A 17,419-nucleotide genomic window follows, 5' to 3' on the forward strand; every position below is an offset into this window, starting at 1 on the left:
ATCAACTAGCAAACAATAACCATATCTCTAGGTTTAAAGATTATATGATATTATCATCTTGCGATCACTCGTAATAAATGTAGTGATACCAGCAAGCGCGGGTTTATTCCAATACTCAAATCATATTCATAAGCACTCATGAACTTTGTAGAAAACCTTTGCTATGCCCAAAACCTTTTAGACAATCTACAAACAAATTCATGACAATCTTCTTTCATATCTACTTCCAAAATATGAGCGATTGTGGATTGTTCGAATAATCTTATTATTCAGGAAGTCAAAACATGCAAATTTGAAACAATAGATAAATAACCAACACAAGATAGTAGCTTTACTCATAAATAACACAACTTTATTTATTCATCAAATGTCAAGTACAAATTATCTATTACGCGTTTCCTATCTATCTAATCTAAACTTATATCGTCCTTCAGCCTAATGCTCCTAGCGTGCTGCAAGTGCTTGACCCTACTCAGTCCCTTCGTAAGGGGATCTGCTGGGTTATCTTCTGACGATACCCTCTTCACAACGAGCAGTCCCTCTTCTACCCGATGTCTAATAAAGTGGTATTTTCTGTCGATATGTCGAGATCTGCCATGATCCCTTGGTTCCTTGGTTAAGGCAATCGCTCCTTCATTATCACAGAAAATCTCCACGGGCTCCTTTATGGATGGCACAACTCCAAGGTCTCCAATGAAGTTCTTCAACCATATAGCCTCCTTTGACGCTTCGCTCGCCGCAATGTACTCTGATTCGCACGTTGAATCAGCTACGGTCTCCTGCTTGAAACTTTTCCAAGTCACTGCTCCTCCGTTTAGGGTAAAGACCCAGCCCGACTGTGATCGGTAATTATCCTGATCCGTCTGAAAACTAGCGTCACTGTACCCTCGTACCCTTAAGTCATCAATTGGTTCAACAGGAGCTTCCTCCTCAGGTTGAACGCCAGTGTTAGAGGTTCCTTCATCATTTGACTCTTGAAGCTCTTCAAGATCAATCTGACTTCCACTGTCTCCTTGACCTATGAATTCTCTTTCCCTGAAAACCCATCTCCTAGCAACAAAGACAACATTGTCACTTGGTCTATAGAAGAGATAGCCAAAAGACTTTTGTGGATAGCCAATGAAGTAACACTTCTCACTACGAGGTTCTAGCTTGTCGTGAGTCTCTCGTCTTACGAAAGCTTCACAACCCCAAACCTTGATATGTGCCAACGAGGGAGCTTTCCCTGTCCACATCTCGTGAGGTGTTTTCGAAACCTTCTTGGTGGGAACTCAGTTAAGGATATGGGCGGCCGTCTCTAAGGCGTACCCCCAGAAAGCTATTGGTAACGAAGCCCGACTCATCATAGAACGAACCATGTCTAACAAGGTCCGATTACGTCTCTCTGCCACACCATTCAATTGTGGTGTTCTAGGAGGCGTCAATTGTGAAACAATTCCACATTCCTTTAGATAGTCGTGAAACTCAAGACTTAGGTACTCTCCTCCTCGATCAGATCGAAGCATCTTGATTTTCCTGCCCAGCTGATTCTCCACTTCATTCTTAAACTCTTTGAACTTTTCAAAGGTTTCTGACTTTTGCTTGATAAGTAGATATATCCATATCTGCTATAATCATCTGTAAAAGTCACGTAGAAGCGACAAGCATCCCTTGTGGTGGATCTAAAGGGCCCACATACATCTGTATGTATGAGATCCAATAAACCCTCACCCCTTTCACAAGTGCCAGTAAAGGGTGACTTGGTCATCTTCCCAAGTAAACAAGACTCGCACACGTCATTGTCCCTAAGGTCGAATGACTCCAAGACTCCATCCTTTTGGAGTTGGGCTATGCGTTTCTTGTTGACATGGCCATGGCGACAATGCCACAAGCATGCTTTGTCCACACTATTGGACGAATCAATATTCAATACATCATTTCCTAAATTATCAACAACCAACACAGATTCATAAATCCCATTACAAGGTAATGCATTGAAATAAAAGACACCATTCAAATAAACATTAATAGAACCATTACTATTATCAAATGAGTATCTGAAACCTTGTCTAAACAATCCATGAAATGAAATGATGTTTCTTGCCATCTCTGGCGAACAACAACAATTATTTAAATCTAATTTTAACCCACTACTCAACATTAAGGAATAAACTCCGATCTTGGTGACTGGTGATGATCTCTTGTTTCCCATGATCAAGTTTATCCTCCCATGCTCCACTTCCCTACTTTCGCTTAGCCCTTGCAAATCAGAACAAATGTGGAAACCACATCCAGTATCAAGGACCCATGAAGTAGCAAGTGACGAGTTATTAGATTTAATTGAATACATACCTGCAAAGGTGGGCTTTATCTTCCCATCCTTTATGTCTTGCAAATACTTAGGGCAGCTTCGTTTCCAGTGGCCATTCTCGTGGCAGTAGTAGCACTCTGCTTCTTTGGGGTCAGAAGAGGGTTTGACCAAACCAACTTTGGTTCCACTAGAAGAGGAACCATCATGGGGCTTACCCTTTTGGTGGCTCTTGGAAGGAGCCTTCCTCTTCTTACCCTTTCCTTGGCCAATTGCCAACACAGGAGCAACCACAGTAGAGGATGATGTAACAGATTTGTCCTTGAGGTTGCTCTCAGCAGTCCTCAGGAGCCCTTGGAGTTTGCTCAAGGTGACCTCTTCCTTATTCATATGGTAGGTCATCCTGAATTGGTTGTAGCACGAGGGCAAGGAGTGGAGGATGATATCGATAGCCAAATCTTCTCCAAAGTTAACACTTAACTTTCGAAGACGATCAACATACCTCTGCATCTTCTGCAAATGCGAGGTTAGTGTCACACCCCCGAACCAGACGGCGGAAACGTCCGACGGCTCGCGTGACTTAAATTGAATATCATCACAATTAATATACATGAAACATAACATAAACATCACCATGAATTAATACATTACAACTGACCTTGTTCACATCAAGTACATTGTTTAAATATTACATAACCATAGCATAAATTGTTTGAGAGTTTTCAAAACATAACATCCTAACACACTTGGCATTACTCTTCAGCTTATCTGTTACCTGAGAATACAAGTTATTTTGAAAACGTCAACATATGGAATGTTGGTGAGTTCATAAGCAGGGTTGATATGAAAAAGTTTTGTGCGGTTTATAAAACCCAGTTTATCCGATATTTTCTGAAAAAACAATTGTTTATACTAAAGTGTGAAGATCCATAGGTTCATGCATGAATGATTTCAAAGTGTGTATATATATAAGAAGTTTTGCATTATAGTTATTGAAAATACAAGTGAATGGTGTTGATTTCCTCGAAAAACCCGATGTTTTCCGGTAATATAATATGATTGTTTCGAATTATTATACCGTCACCACGAATGATTTTGAATTCCTTTGATTACTCAGATAGTATTGGATTTATTATGTGAGTCGTTATAACCATACATGATAATGACTAATTCGTCTGTCTTGGCATTCTAGTGGACGCCGGAATTGATCTTAAGATTTTGTCACCCTAGACTGGCCGAGTCTAACTGTAGCGAACAGCCGAGGTGTGGGGGAGTCACCCCCGTATAGATCTATACACAAACTCTCGCTCTCTCTCCAGGAGACTTTGATTATAACTACAGACTACGACCGACACTTAAAGGTGTCGCCCGTTATACTCACTTCATCCAAACAAATTTGATTACCATTGATTAACGTCCTGAATTTGTTTACTTGAATTGAAGGTAAGCCTAACAAACGAGGAGAAGAGGATTACGAGGTCCTACTAATTACGTATGTTATTTAAGGCTGTTGGGTATACGAAGGACGCATTGGCCCATTTCGCATTTGATTTATTTGGACCTTACTAGCAATGCTAATGGGCCACTGAGGCCCAATAGCACATAAAAGCCATTGAGGGTCCCTTAAGCATGTAATTGGGTCGCAGGAGGCCCAACAGACATGTATTATTATTGTTAGGCCCAAAAGTCATGTTAATGGGTCACGAAGGCCCAATAGACATGATTAGAATCTTTCAAGCCCAACAATTTAAATATTTACTTGTTTTAGGTATAGTATAATTGTCGGAAGGTCTGATTGTTCAATTGTTAAATTGTAATGGCACGAAGTTTGTCGATTGTTTATAACGATATTTGAAAATATATGTATATTTTTCATTCTATTTTCATAAGTTATAATTTGGTATTTTTGACCCAAATATCTTTAATAATAAAATAATTGACTCAAAAATATTGGTTTGACCTATTCAGCCTTTCTTTAATAAAAATGACAATTTTAGTCACTTTTTATAAAAAAAATGACATTTTAGGTCCTTAAACTATTTTTTTCTTGACATTTTGGTCCATAGACTTATTTAAATAATGTTTTTAATCCAAAATTTACTTTTTGGCAGTTTCAGCCCCTTTAGTAAAAGATTTTCATTTAAAGTCCAAACTTTGCGCAACTTTTACAATTTTGACCCAAAATCCAAAAACTTTGCATTTTTTATCCTTTTTGGAAAAAAGGGTCATTTTAACCCCTGAAATAGATTTATTTACCTTTTTACCCACTGTTTTGAGAAGTTTACCATTTCAATCCCTTAAAACCATTTTTTCGCAATTTTGGGCCTATGGGCCGAAAAGCCCAAAAATTTGGCCCATTAGGCTACAATTTACATTTCTAGTCCTTTGAAGAGCATAATATTCATAAAAACATTTATTTTAACTGTTTTGACTCTTTTGGTCCTTAAGAAAACCGTGAATGACAACCTTTAACCCAACTTTTGTTTATTTGACAAATATAGCCCAAAAATGAGTTTTATGTTGTCATATGTTTGTTATAACTTTAGAGGGTAATTTTTCTTGACTTGTTTAATGTATTACATCTTAGATCACGTATATTTTCTTCCTTAAGCTATAGATCTCGAGATTTCTTTCCTTTTTGGCACATATTTACCACATAATACATGAAATCACACATAACATACACATACACATATATCTACACATTTTACTTGTATTCTCCCCCATAAAACTTGTGAAAACCGAAAATAGAGGGGTATGAACTCACCTTGCTTTGTTGCTCCCCCTTTTGAAGAGAGAAATGAAGAAAATTTGGTCCTAGCAAGCCTTCTTGGGTGGATCTCGATCTTAGGGGTTTCTAGGATGATGATTATGAGTTTATATGAGTTAAGAAGAGAATTTTGATAAAACAAAGAATCTAGATCATGGATCCAAGCATCAAATTACCTAGTATGATGATTTTTGTGGACAATCCTACTTGTAATGCCCAAGATCTTCGAAACTTTAATGAAGAATAGGAGAAGTTGTTGTGAGTTCTTGAGAGAAAACTTAAGTGAATTGTGTGTGTGTGTGTGTGTTCTTCCTTCGGCCGAGAGTAGGAGATAAAGAGAGAGGAGGTGAGAGATGAGGTGACATGCATGGGAGTATGAGATTGGTGCATGGGTTTCCAATGGATAATTATGAGGTGTCTTGCCCTCATAATTCTACATTTCTCCCTTTTTTTTGTTTACATGGGCCGATATTTGGGTTATAGAAGAGAGAAATGAGTCATTTTGGGCCCATGCTCGAATTTATGAGGCTCAAATAATATTTTTCGGCCCATTGGGCCTCTAGGGTGTCTCACGGCCCAATTGGATGAAGGAATGGGTTTTATGGCCCATTAAAGCTAATTAGGTTAGTTATGGCCCAATAAGGCTTATTAGAAGATTTTATTTTATTTTAGGCCCATTATGGCCCAAAATGTTAAATTTTATGAAAGTGGGTCCAATTAGAGCCCATTTAAGGGTTCTAAGCCCAAAATAGTCAAATTGGAAGCTTATTGGTCCATTAGGCCCAATAAGAAAGTCCCAGTCCAAATGGACTTAATCCGGGATTTTTAGGGTTTCCAACCTTTTGTTGACTATTTGAATGTTTGTATAGAGTATTTGATGGAATTTTGTTGTCATTGAATAAGCACCATACATCTTTTCAAGTTTTAGCTACAATGTTATCTTGGTTAAGGGTTTTACAAAGCATCAGAATTCCTAGTTGTGACATCATCCCCCCGTTAGAGGGATTTTCGTCCCGAAATTCTTTTTAAAGCTAGATTTGAGAATGCGAGAATAGGTGAGGGTACTTCTGCTTCATCTGGTCTTCGCGTTCCCATGTGAATTCTGGTCCACGCTTCGCGTTCCACCGAACTTTCACAATCGGAATGTGACTTTGCTTAGTACACTTCACCTCCCTGTCCATGATTTCGACTGGTTCCTCGACGAACAGGAGATTCTCGTTGATTTCGATTTCTTCTAATGGAATGACGAGGGTTTCGTCGGATAAACACTTCTTCAAATTGGAAACATGGAACACGGGGTGTACACTGCTGAGCTCAGCGGGTAGCTGCAGTCTATAAGTCACTGGACCGATTCGGGCAAAAATCTCGAAGGGTCCAATGTATCGTGGGTTTAGTTTTCCCCGTTTCCCAAAACGAATCACCCCTTTCCAGGGAGAGACTTTTAACAACACCCGATCCCCGACTCGAAATTCTAAGGGCTTTCGCCGTTTATCAGCGTAACTCTTCTGTCGATCTCGTGATGCTTGAAGTCGAGCCGTGATTTGAACTATTTTCTCTGTCGTTTCGCGTATGATTTCTGGTCCTGTTAATGCATTGCTTGGTGTTTGTCCTCTTGCTAGCTGAGTGTCACCTATCTCAGCCCAACACAACGGTGATCTACATTTACGCCCATACAATGCCTCAAATGGAGCAACTTTGATGCTTGAGTGATAACTGTTGTTGTACGAGAACTCGATTAAAGGCAAGTGGGTATCCCACGACCTTCCAAAGTCTATCACACAGGCGCGAAGCATATCTTCAAGCGTTTGAATGGTTCGCTCGCTTTGACCATCCGTTTGTGGGTGGTAGGCAGTGCTCATGTCAAGTTGTGTTCCCATAGCTTTCTGAAGCGATTGCCAAAAGTGTGAAGTAAACCTACTATCTCTATCTGAGATGATAGATATTGGCATTCCATGGAGTCTCACGATTTCCTTGATATAGGTTCTTGTCAATCGTTCCATCTTGTATGACTATTTTATTGGCAGGAAATGAGCGGATTTTGTCAACCTGTCTACTATTACCCATATGGTATCCAAACCATCAGTTGTCTTGGGTATTTTGGTCACAAAGTCCATAGTAATCCTTTCCCATTTCCACTCGGGTATTACCGGCTGTTGTAATAGTCCCGAGGGCTTTTGATACTCTACCTTCACTTTAGCATAAGTGAGGCATTTGCTAACGTAAGTGGCAATCTCTGCCTTCATGTTAGGCCACCAATAACATTGCTTGACATCCAGGTACATTTTATCTGACCCTGGATGGATGGAGTATCGTGTCTTATGAGCTTCATTCATGACTACTTCTCTGAATCCCCCAAGTTTAGGGATCCAAATTCGGTTCATGAAATAATATGCTCCGTCTTCCTTCACTTCGAAATTCTTTTCCATTCCACGTAACGCTTCGCTTGTTCTGTTTTCTATCTTCATAGCACCGAACTGAGCTGCTTTGATTTGCGTGGACAGATGGGATTGAATGGTTATTGAAAGAGTTTTTACCCGACGATTTGAGTATTCTTTCCGACTCAAGGCATCAGCTACCACGTTAGCCTTACCTGGGTGGTACTTGATTTCGCACTCATAATCGTTTAGCAGTTCAACCCATCTTCGCTGCCTCATGTTTAACTCCTTTTGATTTAAAATGTGTTGGAGACTCTTGTGGTCCGTGAAAATGGTGCACTTTGTACCATAAAGGTAGTGCCTCCAAATATTCAAGGCGAAGACCACAGCTCCCAATTCGAGATCATGGGTGGTATAATTCCCTCATGTATCTTTAGTTGTCGGGACGCATAAGCTATCACCTTCCCACGCTGCATGAGTACACAGCCTAAACCCTGATTCGATGCATCACAGTAAACTACGAAGTCCTCTGTTCCCTCTGGTAGTGATAGTACCGGTGCACTGCAGAGTGCTTGCTTCAGAGTTCGGAATGCAGCTTCTTGCTTATCCGTCCATTCAAAGGGTACACCCTTTTGCGTAAGCATGTTAAGTGGCTTGGCTGTTTTGGAGAAGTTCTGAATAAATCTCCTGTAGTAGCCTGCGAGACCTAAAAATTAGCGAATTTCTGTGGGTGTCGTTGGGATCGCCCATCCTTCAATGGCTTTGACCTTAGAAGGATCCACATGTATCCCTTCTTTACTAACAACATGACCCAAAAAGTTCACACTACGGATCCATAACTCACACTTAGAGAGTTTTGCGTATAACTTTTCGGTTGGTAGGGTTTCCAAGATTTGCCGAAGATGTCGGCCATGCTCCTCTTCGCTTCGAGAATAGACTAGGATATCGTCGATGAAAACAATGACAAAATTGTCGAGGAATGGTCGGCAGATTCGATTCATCAGGTCCATGAATGCGGCAGGGGCATTCGTTAGACCGAAGGGCATTACAACAAATTCGTAATGTCCATAACGAGTTCGGAAAGCGGTTTTGGGGATATCCTCTTCCCGGACCTTGAGTTGGTGGTATCTGGACCGTAGATCTATCTTAGAGAAGTAACTTGCTCCTTGGAGCTGGTCAAATAGATCGTCGATTCGCGGAAGTGGATAGCGATTTTTGATAGTGAGCTTATTTAGTTCCTTGTAGTCAATACACATCCTAAAGGAACCGTCCTTTTTCTTAACGAAGAGAACCGGAGCTCCCCAAGGTGAGAAACTGGGTCGGATGAATCCTTTGTCCAAAAGTTCGCTGAGTTGGCTGGACAGTTCTTGCATCTCCGCAGGAGCCAACTGATGGGTCTCTTAGGTAAAACAAATAAACTAGAAAACAATTCCTAAGTTCACATGCAACCTACTTTGGATCTATGTTTTAACTATTGAACATACAACTTTGAATTGCAAAACAAGAACCCTAGAGGAGGAGGCTATTTTCGAAAATAGTAAACTAGGGTTTAGGAGTTACATACCTTTCAATTGTTATAGAAAACAATTGACAATACCCTTATCTTGATCTTGATCTTCTTGGAAGCTTAGCACCACAAGTGTAATGCCTCTAATGGAATCACACCCAAGAACTAGCAAGAAGGAAAGTAGAAGAAGAGAGAGATAGGGAGGGAGTATGCAATTCGGCCTAGGGTTTCTTCCAAAGAACAGAGTGGCCGAAAATGTGAGCCAGAAGGCTCCTTAAATAGCTGTGGGATCTAGGGTTTAGGGTAAACCCTAATTATCCTTTGCTTAGGGCCTAAGCAAAACCCAAGGGCCTTATCTAGAACCCTTGGACGAAATATCTAGGGTTTCCCCTATGGATTTCGTCCACCTCCTTCCAAGGAGGTTCTGGATCCTTCCACTCAACTATTAGTTAATTGCAAACTAGTCCCTGCACTTTATAATTAATTCTTTTAACCCCAAAATTAATTCTGATTAATTTCTGGTTAACTATTATTTAAACATAATGATTTCTAATTAATATATTAATCCTTTAACATATTAATAAATCATTTATATATTAATTTATTAATCTTATAAATTAATATCTCTCCTTTTAATAATTTCCTTGTCCAGTTGCTAGGTTGAGGGCAACCCAAAAGGACTGTGCTGCTATCAATTCAAGTACATACCAATTATAGTTATGGGCTTAGACACCTAATCCAACAGTCTCCCACTTGGATAAGTCTGTAACTATAATTGCTAGTATGCCTTAAAAGTATAGTGAAAATTGGGTTTCACTTTCATCACGATCTCATGATGTCAGATCATAAACACAGATTTTTGATATGTCTAAGTCTCGATGGGTTTGATCAGAGACATCTCGGACATATGTCTTTGTGTGTGATCGTGTAAGAACTTTATAGGTGAAAAAGATTGATGTAAGACACGAAAAGTACCTCTGTTATTTTTGGACCAAACAGTAAACTCTTAACTCATTTTGAGAAGAGTCAGGTAGCTCAGAGACTAATATGAATATAAGCCTATTTGGGAAGAAATTTTCGTATGAATAATTTCATTAAGGCTTTCGTACACACACATTGAGTCATTGGAGGCTTTTGGACAACATGCAGCAGCATGCTTCTAGGGACAACTTAACTAGTTCAAATGATGAAAAATTTATCGATTCATACGAAAAATGTACCTGACCCTAGAACTGCAAGCATAATCCACTCTGAATCTTCATGATTATCTCCAACAAAATACTAAAAAGAAATAAGAATCAAAATATTTTTGTTGTTTTGAGTTTTCGAAAGTAAAGAGAGAACAAATGAAAATCTTTTTGGATTTTTGAATTTTTGAAAATTAAATGACAAAACAAACGAAAATCTTTTTGGATTTTTGAATTTTCGAAAATTAAATGACAAAACAAACGAAAATCTTTTTGGATTTTTGAATTTTCGAAAATTAAACAACAAAACAAACGAAAATCTTTTTGTATTTTTGAATTTTCGAAAATTAAAATATACAGTACTTGTTGCAAAAATGCGAAATTTTATCATCCCCTTATAAGTGACAAATGTATGAATTCGAAGGGGTTGAAGCGTTGACTATGAACAGTAACCTCTGAATCAACCCTTAAATTTAGTGACAAATTTACGAATTCGAAGGGGTCGAAGCGTTGACTATGAACAATAACCTCTGAATGCTGACGGATATTGCTTTGTCTTTCATTCAGCGCCTCTGAATCATTCCTGATCATTCATCATTCTCCTTTTTCGCATGGAACAGAATTTCCATCGATCATTCCAAGTCCTTCTATTATTCTCACAAGGGATTTTTCATCTAAAGGTTTCGTGAAAATATCAGCTAACTGATCAGTTGTTTTCACGAAATGTACTTCAATATTCCCATCCTCCACGTGATCCTTGATGAAATGATAACGAAGTGCAATACGTTTAGTCTTCGAATGCTGCACAGGATTATGAAAAATTCTTATTGCACTTTCAGAATCACAATATAATGGAATATTTTTCATATTAATTGCATAATCACGCAATTGACTTTGAATCCATATAATTTGTGAAGTGCAAGCAGCAGCAGCCACATATTCTGCTTCAGCTGTGGAAATGGATACACATGTTTGCTTTTTCGATTGCCAGCTCACCAATTTGCCATCTAGAAATTGACATCCACCACTTGTGCTTTTTCGATCAAGATTACACCCACCTAAGTCTGCATCCGAATATGCTTGTACAAAGAACCCAGTTTTCGAAGGATACCACAATCCTAACGAAATTGTTCCTTTAAGATAACGAAATATATTCTTCACAGTAGTGAGATGTGGTTCTCGTGGATTAGACTGATACCTTGCACAATTACACACAGAAAACATGATATCAGGTCTACTTGCTGTAAGATAAAGTAATGAACCAATCATGCTCCTATAAAGAGTTATGTCAACTGCAGGTTTATCTAACGAAGGTGTCAACTTTATGCCGGTTGCCATTGGAACTCGTAATTTTGTGCTATTCGTCAATCCAAACTTCTCTAGCAGATTCTTCGTATATTTTTCTTGATTAATAAAAATTCCTTCTCTACTTTGACGAATATTCAAACCAAGAAAACTATTGATTTTTCCCATCATGCTCATTTCGAACTTACTTTTCATCAAATCTTCGAATTCTCTAGATAAAGCAGGGTCAGTTGAGCCAAAAATAATATCATCAACATAAATTTGAACAAGCATTAGATGATCCCCAACTTTCTTTCGAAATAATGTGGGATCAACAGATCCTTGTTTAAATTTAGATTGTTTCAAAAATGAAGTAAGAGTTGCATACCATGCTCGTGGTGCTTGTTTCAAACCATAAACTGCCTTATCTAAAATATAAACATGATTTGGAAATTCTTCGTTAATAAAACCTGGGGGTTGTTCCACATAAACAGTTTCTTCAAGCTCTCCATTTAAAAATGCACACCTCACGTCCATTTGATAAACATCAAAATCTTTGTGAGCTGCATAAGCCAGAAATATACGAACCGCCTCGAGTCTTGGGACAGGGGCAAAAGTTTCTTCATAGTCGATTCCTTCTTGTTGTGAATATCCTTTAACAACAAGTCTGACTTTGTTTCGAACAATATTTCCATCTTTGTTGGTTTTATTTTTATAAATCCTTTTTAACCCGACAATCGAAACATTTTCAGGTTTAGGAATTAATCTCCAAACCTTGTTTCGTTCAAATTCAGACAATTCAGATTGCATTGCAACAACCCAATCTGAGTGTTCCATTGCAACCTTAACTGTTTTTGGTTCAATTTTAGAGATGAAAACATTGAACATGCAAAATTCTTGATGAGTATTCAATACCTCATTCTTTGCACGAATTTGAGCTCTTGTTAAAACACCCTCTTGTGGATTCCCAATCACTTGATTCTTCGGATGATCTCTTGTCCATTTTTCCATTGGCGGATATGCTGGATCAAATTCCAAAGGTGCATCTTCGTATATATCATCATTCTCTGAACCTGCAATCGAACAAACATCATCAAAATCATTATTATTCTCAATGTTTTCTAAATGCTCCCCCTCAACATTATACTCCCTCTCAACATCATGCTCCCCCTCAACATTAGCATTCACTTTTCCATTCTCCCCCTCGAAAGAATGCTCTTCCTCAACTGGAGTATTCGAATCCAATTGCTCCCCCTCCACTGGATTGCTTTGCATGCTTTCGCCTTTCTCTGGAGAAGTTGATGTTGAATCATCAGTAAGTTTTGTTAGTTCAGATAGATGATTATCATTTGCTTTTATTTCAGCATCAACTCCATGATCTGAAATTCCAAAAATTAAATCATAATCAATATCTAAGGTTTGTGAGAATTCAGATTCATCTTGTATGTTTTTCAGAATAGGATGATTTTCAAACTGCAATGTAGTTTGTTTAATGTAATAATCATCAAATGTAAGATTAAAAGTTTCTTCAACTTTTCGTGTTCTTTTGTTCAACACTCGATATGCGACTGAATTATGCGAATATCCCAAGAAAATCTCTTCATCTGCTTTAGCTTGAAATTTCGTAAGATTATCCTTGAGATTCATAATAAAGCACCTGCATCCGAAAACATGAAAAAATTTGACATTAGGTTTTCTATTGTTCAGAATTTCATATGGAGTAATGTTAAAACGACGATGAATGAAAGATCTGTTTTGTGTGAAACATGCAGTAGATACTGCTTCAGCCCAAAGGTATTGTGGAAGATTTGCATATGCCAACATTGTCCTTGCCGCTTCGCATAGAGACCTATTTCTTCGTTCAACAACACCATTTTGTTGTGATGTGTATGGAGATGAAAAGTTATGCGAAATTCCTTTGTCCACCAAAAATGAATCAAGAACCTTGTTCTTAAATTCCGTTCCATGATCACTCTTAATTTTTCAAACAGTCTTCTTCAATGTTGTTTCCATCTTTTTGATAAAGTCAATCATGATTTGTGCAACTTCGGATTTAAGCCTGAGAAAATAAACCCACGTAAATCTGGAAAAGTCATCAACAATAACTAAAATGTACCTTTTCTTGTTGAGAGTTGAAACGATTGAAGGACCACACAAATCAATATGTAAAAGCTCCAAAGGTGCAACAATTTTCGAATCAATCGTAATTGGATGACCTTGTTTATGTTGCTTTCTAACTTCACAAGCTGCACATAAAGAATCATTGTCAAATTTAAGTACAGGTAAACCTCTTACCAAATCTTGTACCACTAGTTTATTGATGTTTCGAAAATTGAGATGAGAGAGTCTTCGATGCCAAAGCCAACTTAAGTCTGATGTTGCGTTCGAAAGAAGACATATAGCAGGTTTCCCTACTATCGGATTGATGTCCAAAGTGAACATGTCACCTTTCCTTTTGGATTTCAGTAACACTTCTTTTGTGTTGACATTCAAAATAACACTTCCTTATTCGTTAAAAAGAACTTGATTGCGAGTGCCCACAACAAGTTGGGAAACACTTATCAAGTTATGTTGAAGACCTTCAACATACGCCACACGATTCACTGTGAATTGTCCGTTCATGATCTTCCCATATCCTTTGACTTGACATTTTTTATTGTTCCCAAACTTCACAACTCCAACATTTTTTAGACTTCGAAAATCACGTAAATTCTCCTTCTTCCCAGTCATGTGACAAGAGCAACCACTATCGATGTACCATTTATTATCATATTGCTCGTCACATAGTACCTACAATCAATGGAAAAATTTAGGTACCCAAGGCTTTTTGGGTCCTTAGAAATTAGATTTCAATTTCGAATGAAATGAAGAACTTTTAACCCAATCACAAACTTTGGTTTTGAGACTATCAATTAAGTTTACATCTTCATTTAAAGGAACCGAAACATAAGTTTTTGATGTTTCGATTGTTCACTGACATTACCCTTCGAATTCTGAGTTTGTAAATGAACATTCTTTGCTTTTATTACTGGTTTCCAAGCTTTGACTGAAATGTTTGAATCCTTAGAAGATGAACTGCCGTTTGATGAAGTATTCACATACTTCTCATAAGCTTCGTGAATTTGCTCCTTTGAAAATGTATTCGACTGATACATCTTTCCTTTGCCTTCAAGCCAATGATCAATGTTTTTCCTTGAAGTCATTCCTTTTTCTCGTGAAATTTTCATAGTTTCTTTCTTCGTTTGATTTGGAAAATTTGGCTTTTGAGGAACAAAATCAACTTTTGATTTTGTTATAAAAGATTGAGCATATGATTTATCAACTGTTGAATTAAAATGTAAGGGTCGAATTGTTGTAATTAGTCGAAATGTATTTTGAACTCTTCGAATGTTTTGTAATGTATTTTACTAGGGCGCTTTTATTCGAAGCTTAAATGTCTAGACCTTAGTATATTTTTTGTACGCTTTCTGTTCCCTATAAATAGGGATATTTACTAGAGTTAGATAAGAGTTTTTACAGACCTGTCTATTGTACTCTGTAAACATTCGAAAGCGTAATAGAGCTGAAACAAGATCATATTTACATCCGGTGTTCAATCTCGCATTCTTACCTGAATTCATACTCTGATTAATTCAATACTCGATTCTTTGATTCATCAATTGGTATCAGAGCAGGAATCATATCTCTGATCTGATTTTCACGTTGTTCAAAAGGTTTTTGAATCAACTTTTTGATTCAAAGGTTTCCGCACTTTTTGAAAGTGAAAAATTTGTCTAGATCTTAGTCTGTGATTTGATTCTGCATTTGGATTGTTGAATCGAGTGTTTTTCTTTCAATTCTGATTTGAATCAACTAGTTTGTTTTCAAATTTCCATTTCTTCTTAAAAAGTTTCAAATTCAGCTTCCGTACAACAATGGTGAGTTTCAATCTCAATTCGATGACCTCGTTTTCTCATCTGTTAGGTTCATCAACCAAAATTCCAATGCTAATTCCTGAAAATTATGATCAGTGAGCTGATCGTATGCAGGATTGTCTGAATGGTCTTGATGAAGAATTATGGTCATGTATCACTGGAAATGTCAATGTTACAATGAATGTTCAACCAATCGGATCTTCTTCCACAAGTTCTGATGTTGATAATCAATCTGATCGTCTGAAGAAACTAAAGAAGAGGTGTATGAGGGAACTGCGAGGTGCTTTACCTCCAGTTGTGTACAATTACGTTAGGAGTTGTACAACTGCAAAGGAGGTCTGGAACAATCTGAAAGATAAGTTTCAAGGAAGTGAGAAGACGAAAATCAATTCAGTCAAACAGTGTTTGGTTGAGCTGAAAGATTTCAGACAAAGGGAAGGTGAAACAATCGAAGTCTACTATGATCGACTAAACGAGTTAATCTATCGTTGTAATCGCTATGGAATTATCAGGACTTCAATGGAATTCAATCTCATCTTTGTGATGGGTCTTCGAAAAGAATGGAGAAGCGTAAGTATGATGGTGAAGAATCAACAAAGTTTTGATACATCAACTCTCAATGATTTGTACAATCAGTTGAAGACACACGAAACTGAGGTAAATGAAATTGCTGAGGAGATGAAGTTGAATTTGGGAGGTCCAATGGCACTTGTATCAAAGATATCTGAGAAAGAAGCAGAAAATGGTGATTCTGAGGAAGAAGAAGGATTCATCATGAATTCGGCCCAAAAGTCATGTTAATGGGTCACGAAGGCCCAATAGACATGATTAGAATCTTTCAAGCCCAACAATTTAAATATTTACTTGTTTTAGGTATAGTATAATTGTCGGAAGGTCTGATTGTTCAATTGTTAAATTGTAATGGCACGAAGTTTGTCGATTGTTTATAACGATATTTGAAAATATATGTATATTTTTCATTCTATTTTCATAAGTTATAATTTGGTATTTTTGACCCAAATATCTTTAATAATAAAATAATTGACTCAAAAATATTGGTTTGACCTATTCAGCCTTTCTTTAATAAAAATGACAATTTTAGTCCCTTTTTATAAAAAAAATGACATTTTAGGTCCTTAAACTATTTTTTTCTTGACATTTTGGTCCATAGACTTATTTAAATAATGTTTTTAATCCAAAATTTACTTTTTGGCAGTTTCAGCCCCTTTAGTAAAAGATTTTCATTTAAAGTCCAAACTTTGCGCAACTTTTACAATTTTGACCCAAAATCCAAAAACTTTGCATTTTTTATCCTTTTTGGAAAAAAGGGTCATTTTAACCCCTGAAATAGATTTATTTACCTTTTTACCCACTGTTTTGAGAAATTTACCATTTCAATCCCTTAAAACCATTTTTTCGCAATTTTGGGCCTATGGGCCGAAAAGCCCAAAAATTTGGCCCATTAGGCTACAATTTACATTTCTAGTCCTTTGAAGAGCATAATATTCATAAAAACATTTATTTTAACTGTTTTGACTCTTTTGGTCCTTAAGAAAACCGTGAATGACAACCTTTAACCCAACTTTTGTTTATTTGACAAATATAGCCCAAAAATGAGTTTTATGTTGTCATATGTTTGTTATAACTTTAGAGGGTAATTTTTCTTGACTTGTTTAATGTATTACATCTTAGATCACGTATATTTTCTTCCTTAAGCTATAGATCTCGATATTTCTTTCCTTTTTGGCACATATTTACCACATAATACATGAAATCACACATAACATACACATACACATAGATCTACACATTTTACTTGTATTCTCCCCCATAAAACTTGTGAAAACCGAAAATAGAGGGGTATGAACTCACCTTGCTTTGTTGCTCACGGTTTTGAAGAAAGAAATGAAGAAAATTTGGTCCTAGCAAGCCTTTTTGGGTGGATCTCGATCTTAGGGGTTTCTAGGATGATGATCATGAGTTTATATGAGTTAAGAAGAGAATTACAAAGAATCTAGATCATGGATCCAAGCATCAACTTACCTAGTATGATGATTTTTGTGGACAATCCTACTTGTAATGCCCAAGATCTTCG

This window comes from Lactuca virosa, chromosome 7, assembly GCF_052849685.1.
Source record: "Lactuca virosa cultivar CGN04683 chromosome 7, Lactuca_virosa_CGN04683_v6, whole genome shotgun sequence".
NCBI lineage: Eukaryota > Viridiplantae > Streptophyta > Magnoliopsida > Asterales > Asteraceae > Lactuca > Lactuca virosa.